The following is a 9,360-nucleotide window of genomic DNA, read 5'->3' on the forward strand; positions in this document are numbered from 1 at the left end:
TGGCCCTGACTGCAAAAAATCCTTATATCGAAGGATGGAGCCCACACTGAATTTGTCCCCACCTCAAACTTGTGCTGCCCTGATAGACCCAAGGGAGCCCTACAAACTGACATCAGGAACCTGGACTGCTGAGTTTTCTTTCCCAGGGAAAATGGAAAAAGGATGTGCCCAGGGGCCCCTGGCCCTGACTGCAAAAAATCCTTATATCGAAGGATGGACCCCACACCAAAGTTGTCCCCACCTCAAACTTGTGCTGCCCTGATAGACCCAAGGGAGCCCTACAAACTGACATCAGGAACCTGGACTGCTGAGTTTTCTTTCCCAGGGAAAATGGAAAAAGGATATGCCCAGGTGCCCCTGACCCTGACTGCAAAAAATCCTTATATCGAAGGGTGGACCCCACACCGAAGTTGTCCCCACCTCAAACTTGTGCTGCCCTGATAGACCCAAGGGAGCCCTACAAACTGACATCAGGAACCTGGACTGCTGAGTTTTCTTTCCCAGGGAAAATGGAAAAAGGATGTGCCCAGGGGCCCCTGGCCCTGACTGCAAAGAATACTTATATCGAAGGATGGACCCCACACCAAAGTGTTCCCCACCTCAAACTTGTGCTGCCCTGATAGACCCAAGGGAGCCCTACAAACTGACATCAGGAACCTGGACTGCTGCGTTTTCTTTCCCAGGGAAAATGGAAAAAGGATGTGCCCAGGGGCCCCTGGCCCTGGGGTGGGGCCTCACTGCAAAAAATCCTTATATCGAAGGATGGAGCCCACACCGAAGTTGTCCCCACCTCAAACTTGTGCTGCCCTGATAGACCCAAGGGAGCCCTACAAACTGACATCAGCAACCTGGACTGCTGAGTTTTCTTTCACAGGGAAAATGGCCAAAGGATGTGCCCAGGGGCCCCTGGCCCTGACTGCAAAAAATCCTTATATCGAAGGATGGAGCCCACACTGAATTTGTCCCCACCTCAAACTTGTGCTGCCCTGATAGACCCAAGGGAACCCTACAAACTGACATCAGGAACCTGGACTGCTGAGTTTTTTTTCCCAGGGAAAATGGAAAAAGGATGTGCCCAGGGGCCCCTGGCCCTGAATGCAAAAAATCCTTATATCAAAGATGGACCCCACATCAAAGTTGTCCCCACCTCAAATTTGTGCTGCCCTGATAGACCCAAGGGAGCCCTACAAACTGACATCAGGAACCTGGACTGCTGAGTTTTCTTTCCCAGGGAAAATGGAAAAAGGATGTGCCCAGGGGCCCCTGGCCCTGACTGCAAAAAATCCTTATATCGAAAGATGAACCCCACACCGAAGTTGTCCCCACCTCAAACTTTTGCTGCCCTGATAGACCCAAGGGAGCCCTACAAACTGACATCAGGAACCTGGACTGCTGAGTTTTCTTTCCCAGGGAAAATGGAAAAAGGTTGTGCCCAGGGGCCCCTGGCCCTGACTGTAAAAAATCCTTATATCGAAGGATGGAGCCCACACCGAATTTGTCCCCACCTCAAACTTGTGCTGCCCTGATAGACCCAAGGGAGCCCTACAAACTGACATCAGGAACCTGGACTGCTGAGTTTTCTTTCCCAGGGAAAATGGAAAAAGGATGTGCCCAGGGGCCCCTGGCCCTGGGCTGGGGCCTCACTACAAGAAATCCTTATATCGAAGGATGGATCCCACACCGAAGTTGTCCCCACCTCAAACTTGTGCTGCCCTGATAGACCCAAGGGAGCCCTACAAACTGACATCAGGAACCTGGACTGCTGAGTTTTCTTTCCCAGGGAAAATGGAAAAAGGATGTGCCCAGGGGCCCCTGGCCCTGACTGTAAAAAATCCTTATATCGAAGGATGGAGCCCACACCGAAGTTGTCCCCACCTCAAACTTGTGCTGCCTTGATAGACCCAAGGGAGCCCTACAAACTGACATCAGGAACCTGGACTGCTGAGTTTTCTTTCCCAGGGAAAATGGAAAAAGGATGTGACCAGGGGCCCCTGGCCCTGGGCTGGGGCCTCACTACAAGAAATCCTTATATCGAAGGATGGATCCCACACCGAAGTTGTCCCCACCTCAATCTTGTGCTGCCCTGATAGACCCAAGGGAGCCCTACAAACTGACATCAGCAACCTGGACTGCTGAGTTTTCTTTTCCAGGGAAAATGGAAAAAGGCTGTGCCCAGGGGGCCCTGGCCCTGGGCAGAGACCTCACTACAAAACATCCTTATATCGAAGGATGGAGCCCACACTGAATTTGTCCCCACCTCAAACTTGTGCTGCCCTGATAGACCCAAGGGAGCCCTACAAACTGACATCAGGAACCTGGACTGCTGAGTTTTCTTTCCCAGGGAAAATGGAAAAAGGATGTGCCCAGGGGCCCCTGGCCCTGACTGCAAAAAATCCTTATATCGAAGGATGGACCCCACACCAAAGTTGTCCCCACCTCAAACTTGTGCTGCCCTGATAGACCCAAGGGAGCCCTACAAACTGACATCAGGAACCTGGACTGCTGAGTTTTCTTTCCCAGGGAAAATGGAAAAAGGATATGCCCAGGGGCCCCTGACCCTGACTGCAAAAAATCCTTATATCGAAGGGTGGACCCCACACCGAAGTTGTCCCCACCTCAAACTTGTGCTGCCCTGATAGACCCAAGGGAGCCCTACAAACTGACATCAGGAACCTGGACTGCTGAGTTTTCTTTCCCAGGGAAAATGGAAAAAGGATGTGCCCAGGGGCCCCTGGCCCTGGGCTGGGGCCTCACTACAAGAAATCCTTATATCGAAGGATGGATCCCACACCGAAGTTGTCCCCACCTCAAACTTGTGCTGCCCTGATAGACCCAAGGGAGCCCTACAAACTGACATCAGGAACCTGGACTGCTGAGTTTTCTTTCCCAGGGAAAATGGAAAAAGGATGTGCCCAGGGGCCCCTGGCCCTGACTGTAAAAAATCCTTATATCGAAGGATGGACCCCACACCGAAGTTGTCCCCACCTCAAACTTGTGCTGCCTTGATAGACCCAAGGGAGCCCTACAAACTGACATCAGGAACCTGGACTGCTGAGTTTTCTTTCCCAGGGAAAATGGAAAAAGGATGTGCCCAGGGGCCCCTGGCCCTGGGCTGGGGCCTCACTAGAAGAAATCCTTATATCGAAGGATGGATCCCACACCGAAGTTGTCCCCACCTCAATCTTGTGCTGCCCTGATAGACCCAAGGGAGCCCTACAAACTGACATCAGGAACCTGGACTGCTGAGTTTTCTTTTCAAGGGAAAATGGAAAAAGGCTGTGCCCAGGGGCCCCTGGCCCTGGGCAGAGACCTCACTACAAAAAATCCTTATATCGAAGGATGGAGCCCACACCGAAGCTGTCCCCATCTCAAACTTGTGCTGCCCTGATAGACCCAAGGGAGCCCTACAAACTGACATCAGGAACCTGGACTGCTGAGTTTTCTTTCCCAGGGAAAATGGCCAAAGGATGTGCCCAGGGGCCCCTAGCCCTGACTGCAAAAAATCCTTATATCGAAGGATGGAGCCCACACCGAATTTGTCCCCACCTCAAACTTGTGCTGCCCTGATACACCCAAGGCAGCCCTACAAACTGACATCAGGAACCTGGACTGCTGAGTTTTCTTTCCCAGGGAAAATGGAAAAAGGATATGCCCAGGGGCCCCTGGCCCTGACTGCAAAAAATCCTTATATCGAAGGGTGGACCCCACACCGAAGTTGTCCCCACCTCAAACTTGTGCTGCCCTGATAGACCCAAGGGAGCCCTACAAACTGACATCAGGAACCTGGACTGCTGAGTTTTCTTTCCCAGGGAAAATGGAAAAAGGATGTGCCCAGGGGCCCCTGGCCCTGACTGCAAAGAATACTTATATCGAAGGATGGACCCCACACCAAAGTGTTCCCCACCTCAAACTTGTGCTGCCCTGATAGACCCAAGGGAGCCCTACAAACTGACATCAGGAACCTGGACTGCTGAGTTTTCTTTCCCAGGGAAAATGGAAAAAGGATGTGCCCAGGGGCCCCTGGCCCTGGGGTGGGGCCTCACTGCAAAAAATCCTTATATCGAAGGATGGAGCCCACACCGAAGTTGTCCCCACCTCAAACTTGTGCTGCCCTGATAGACCCAAGGGAGCCCTACAAACTGACATCAGCAACCTGGACTGCTGAGTTTTCTTTCACAGGGAAAATGGCCAAAGGATGTGCCCAGGGGCCCCTGGCCCTGACTGCAAAAATTCCTTATATCGAAGGATGGAGCCCACACTGAATTTGTCCCCACCTCAAACTTGTGCTGCCCTGATAGACCCAAGGGAGCCCTACAAACTGACATCAGGAACCTGGACTGCTGAGTTTTCTTTCCCAGGGAAAATGGAAAAAGGATGTGCCCAGGGGCCCCTGGCCCTGACTGCAAAAAATCCTTATATCGAAGGATGGACCCCACACCAAAGTTGTCCCCACCTCAAACTTGTGCTGCCCTGATAGACCCAAGGGAGCCCTACAAACTGACATCAGGAACCTGGACTGCTGAGTTTTCTTTCCCAGGGAAAATGGAAAAAGGATATGCCCAGGGGCCCCTGACCCTGACTGCAAAAAATCCTTATATCGAAGGGTGGACCCCACACCGAAGTTGTCCCCACCTCAAACTTGTGCTGCCCTGATAGACCCAAGGGAGCCCTACAAACTGACATCAGGAACCTGGACTGCTGAGTTTTCTTTCCCAGGGAAAATGGAAAAAGGATGTGCCCAGGGGCCCCTGGCCCTGACTGCAAAGAATACTTATATCGAAGGATGGACCCCACACCAAAGTGTTCCCCACCTCAAACTTGTGCTGCCCTGATAGACCCAAGGGAGCCCTACAAACTGACATCAGGAACCTGGACTGCTGAGTTTTCTTTCCCAGGGAAAATGGAAAAAGGATGTGCCCAGGGGCCCCTGGCCCTGGGGTGGGGCCTCACTGCAAAAAATCCTTATATCGAAGGATGGAGCCCACACCGAAGTTGTCCCCACCTCAAACTTGTGCTGCCCTGATAGACCCAAGGGAGCCCTACAAACTGACATCAGCAACCTGGACTGCTGAGTTTTCTTTCACAGGGAAAATGGCCAAAGGATGTGCCCAGGGGCCCCTGGCCCTGACTGCAAAAAATCCTTATATCGAAGGATGGAGCCCACACTGAATTTGTCCCCACCTCAAACTTGTGCTGCCCTGATAGACCCAAGGGAGCCCTACAAACTGACATCAGGAACCTGGACTGCTGAGTTTTTTTTCCCAGGGAAAATGGAAAAAGGATGTGCCCAGGGGCCCCTGGCCCTGAATGCAAAAAATCCTTATATCGAAGGATGGACCCCACATCAAAGTTGTCCCCACCTCAAATTTGTGCTGCCCTGATAGACCCAAGGGAGCCCTACAAACTGACATCAGGAACCTGGACTGCTGAGTTTTCTTTCCCAGGGAAAATGGAAAAAAGATGTGCCCAGGGGCCCCTGGCCATGGGCTGGGGCCACACTGCAAAGAATCCTTATATCGAAGGATGGACCCCACACCAAAGTTGTCCCCACCTCAAACTTGTACTGCCCTGATAGACCCAAGGGAGCCCTACAAACTGACATCAGGAACCTGGACTGCTGAGTTTTCTTTCCCAGGGAAAATGGAAAAAGGATGTGCCCAGGGGCCCCAGGCCCTGACTGCAAAAAATCCTTATATCGAAGGATGGACCCCACACCGAAGTTGTCCCCACCTCAAACTTGTGCTGCCCTGATAGACCCAAGGGAGCCCTACAAACTGACATCAGGAACCTGGACTGCTGAGTTTTCTTTCCCAGGGAAAATGGAAAAAGGATGTGCCCAGGGGCCCCTGGCCCTGACTGCAAAGAATACTTATATCGAAGGATGGACCCCACACCAAAGTGTTCCCCACCTCAAACTTGTGCTGCCCTGATAGACCCAAGGGAGCCCTACAAACTGACATCAGGAACCTGGACTGCTGAGTTTTCTTTCCCAGGGAAAATGGAAAAAGGATGTGCCCAGGGGCCCCTGGCCCTGGGGTGGGGCCTCACTGCAAAAAATACTTATATCGAAGGATGGAGCCCACACCGAAGTTGTCCCCACCTCAAACTTGTGCTGCCCTGATAGACCCAAGGGAGCCCTACAAACTGACATCAGCAACCTGGACTGCTGAGTTTTCTTTCCCAGGGAAAATGGCCAAAGGATGTGCCCAGGGGCCCCTGGCCCTGACTGCAAAAAATCCTTATATCGAAGGATGGAGCCCACACTGAATTTGTCCCCACCTCAAACTTGTGCTGCCCTGATAGACCCAAGGGAGCCCTACAAACTGACATCAGGAACCTGGACTGCTGAGTTTTCTTTCCCAGGGAAAATGGAAAAAGGATGTGCCCAGGGGCCCCTGGCCCTGACTGCAAAAATTCCTTATATCGAAGGATGGAGCCCACACCAAAGTTGTCCCCACCTCAAACTTGTGCTGCCCTGATAGACCCAAGGGAGCCCTACAAACTGACATCAGGAACCTGGACTGCTGAGTTTTCTTTCCCAGGGAAAATGGAAAAAGGATATGCCCAGGTGCCCCTGACCCTGACTGCAAAAAATCCTTATATCGAAGGGTGGACCCCACACCGAAGTTGTCCCCACCTCAAACTTGTGCTGCCCTGATAGACCCAAGGGAGCCCTACAAACTGACATCAGGAACCTGGACTGCTGAGTTTTCTTTCCCAGGGAAAATGGAAAAAGGATGTGCCCAGGGGCCCCTGGCCCTGACTGCAAAGAATACTTATATCGAAGGATGGACCCCACACCAAAGTGTTCCCCACCTCAAACTTGTGCTGCCCTGATAGACCCAAGGGAGCCCTACAAACTGACATCAGGAACCTGGACTGCTGCGTTTTCTTTCCCAGGGAAAATGGAAAAAGGATGTGCCCAGGGGCCCCTGGCCCTGGGGTGGGGCCTCACTGCAAAAAATCCTTATATCGAAGGATGGAGCCCACACCGAAGTTGTCCCCACCTCAAACTTGTGCTGCCCTGATAGACCCAAGGGAGCCCTACAAACTGACATCAGCAACCTGGACTGCTGAGTTTTCTTTCACAGGGAAAATGGCCAAAGGATGTGCCCAGGGGCCCCTGGCCCTGACTGCAAAAAATCCTTATATCGAAGGATGGAGCCCACACTGAATTTGTCCCCACCTCAAACTTGTGCTGCCCTGATAGACCCAAGGGAACCCTACAAACTGACATCAGGAACCTGGACTGCTGAGTTTTTTTTCCCAGGGAAAATGGAAAAAGGATGTGCCCAGGGGCCCCTGGCCCTGAATGCAAAAAATCCTTATATCAAAGATGGACCCCACATCAAAGTTGTCCCCACCTCAAATTTGTGCTGCCCTGATAGACCCAAGGGAGCCCTACAAACTGACATCAGGAACCTGGACTGCTGAGTTTTCTTTCCCAGGGAAAATGGAAAAAGGATGTGCCCAGGGGCCCCTGGCCCTGACTGCAAAAAATCCTTATATCGAAAGATGAACCCCACACCGAAGTTGTCCCCACCTCAAACTTTTGCTGCCCTGATAGACCCAAGGGAGCCCTACAAACTGACATCAGGAACCTGGACTGCTGAGTTTTCTTTCCCAGGGAAAATGGCCAAAGGATGTGCCCAGGGGCCCCCGGCCTTGGGCTGGGGCCTCACTGCAGAAATTCCTTATATCGAAGGATGGAGCCCACACCAAAGTTGTCCCCACCTCAAACTTGTGCTGCCCTGATAGACCCAAGGGAGCCCTACAAAGTGACATCAGGAACCTGGACTGCTGAGTTTTCTTTCCCAGGGAAAATGGAAAAAGGATGTGCCCAGGGGCCCCTGGCCCTGACTGCAAAAAATCCTTATATCGAAGGATGGAGCCCACACCGAAGTTGTCCCCACCTCAAACTTGTGCTGCCCTGATAGACCCAAGGGAGCCCTACAAACTGACATCAGGAACCTGGACTGCTGAGTTTTCTTTCCCAGGGAAAATGGAAAAAGGATGTGCCCAGGGGCCCCTGGCCCTGGGCTGGGGCCTTACTACAAGAAATCCTTATATCGAAGGATGGATCCCACACCGAAGTTGTCCCCACCTCAAACTTGTGCTGCCCTGATAGACCCAAGGGAGCCCTACAAACTGACATCAGGAACCTGGACTGCTGAGTTTTCTTTCCCAGGGAAAATGGAAAAAGGATGTGCCCAGGGGCCCCTGGCCCTGACTGTAAAAAATCCTTATATCGAAGGATGGACCCCACACCGAAGTTGTCCCCACCTCAAACTTGTGCTGCCTTGATAGACCCAAGGGAGCCCTACAAACTGACATCAGGAACCTGGACTGCTGAGTTTTCTTTCCCAGGGAAAATGGAAAAAGGATGTGCCCAGGGGCCCCTGGCCCTGGGCTGGGGCCTCACTACAAGAAATCCTTATATCGAAGGATGGATCCCACACCAAAGTTGTCCCCACCTCAATCTTGTGCTGCCCTGATAGACCCAAGGGAGCCCTACAAACTGACATCAGGAACCTGGACTGCTGAGTTTTCTTTTCCAGGGAAAATGGAAAAAGGCTGTGCCCAGGGGCCCCTGGCCCTGGGCAGAGACCTCACTACGAAAAATCCTTATATCGAAGGATGGAGCCCACACCGAAGCTGTCCCCATCTCAAACTTGTGCTGCCCTGATAGACCCAAGGGAGCCCTACAAACTGACATCAGGAACCTGGACTGCTGAGTTTTCTTTCCCAGGGAAAATGGCCAAAGGATGTGCCCAGGGGCCCCTAGCCCTGACTGCAAAAAATCCTTATATCGAAGGATGGAGCCCACACCGAATTTGTCCCCACCTCAAACTTGTGCTGCCCTGATACACCCAAGGCAGCCCTACAAACAGACATCAGGAACCTGGACTGCTGAGTTTTCTTTCCCAGGGAAAATGGCCAAAGGATGTGCCCAGGGGCCCCTAGCCCTGACTGCAAAAAATCCTTATATCGAAGGATGGAGCCCACACCGAATTTGTCCCCACCTCAAACTTGTGCTGCCCTGATACACCCAAGGCAGCCCTACAAACAGACATCAGGAACCTGGACTGCTGAGTTTTCTTTCCCACGGAAAATGGAAAAAGGATATGCCCAGGGGCCCCTGGCCCTGACTGCAAAAAATCCTTATATCGAAGGGTGGACCCCACACCGAAGTTGTCCCCACCTCAAACTTGTGCTGCTCTGATAGACCCAAGGGAGCCCTACAAACTGACATCAGGAACCTGGACTGCTGAGTTTTCTTTCCCAGGGAAAATGGAAAAAGGATGTGCCCAGGGGCCCCTGGCCCTGACTGCAAAGAATACTTATATCGAAGGATGGACC

This window comes from Lonchura striata, chromosome 37 (assembly GCF_050655825.1).
Source record: "Lonchura striata isolate lonStrDom1 chromosome 37, ASM5065582v1, whole genome shotgun sequence".
NCBI lineage: Eukaryota > Metazoa > Chordata > Aves > Passeriformes > Estrildidae > Lonchura > Lonchura striata.